Here is a 579-nt window from a genome sequence, read left to right as displayed (position 1 = left end):
AGTCCGTCACACCCCGTCGCCCCCTGTCAATCTTAGGGGGTGTTGCATGCGTCCCATTTGATGGAAAAATAGAATGTCCGCACTGTGCCTGTCAACCAAGCGCACTGCGTGCGTTAGCGCGAGGCCGAGCAGGGGGTGGGGAGGGGGGTCGTGACCCCCGCTCCCCATCCCCCTGCGAGGCTGAGCCTGGAACGAGCCAGAGCAGGCGGCGACGCGGCTTGCCGCGGCGCCGCATCCATAGGCGAGTCTGTCACACCCCGTCGCCCCCTGTCTATCTTAGGGGTGTGGCTCCGGGGTTGCGTGCGTCCCATTTGATGGAAAAAACAGAATGTCCGCACTACGCCTGTCAACCATGCACACTGCATGCGTTAGCGCGAGGCCGAGCAGGGTGTGCGGAGTGGGGGTCCTGACCCTCCCTCCCCATCCCCTTGTGAGGCCGATCTTGGAATGAGCCGGAGCAGGCGGCGATGAGGCTTGCCGCGGAGCCGCACGCGTAGGCGAGTCCGTCACACCCTGTCGCGCCCTGTCTATCTTAGGGGTGTGGCTCCGGGGTTGCGTGCGTCCCATTTGATGGAAAAA

Source organism: Triticum dicoccoides, chromosome 3B, assembly GCF_002162155.2.
Source record: "Triticum dicoccoides isolate Atlit2015 ecotype Zavitan chromosome 3B, WEW_v2.0, whole genome shotgun sequence".
NCBI classification, from domain to species: domain Eukaryota; kingdom Viridiplantae; phylum Streptophyta; class Magnoliopsida; order Poales; family Poaceae; genus Triticum; species Triticum dicoccoides.
This window is presented reverse-complemented; position numbering follows the sequence as displayed.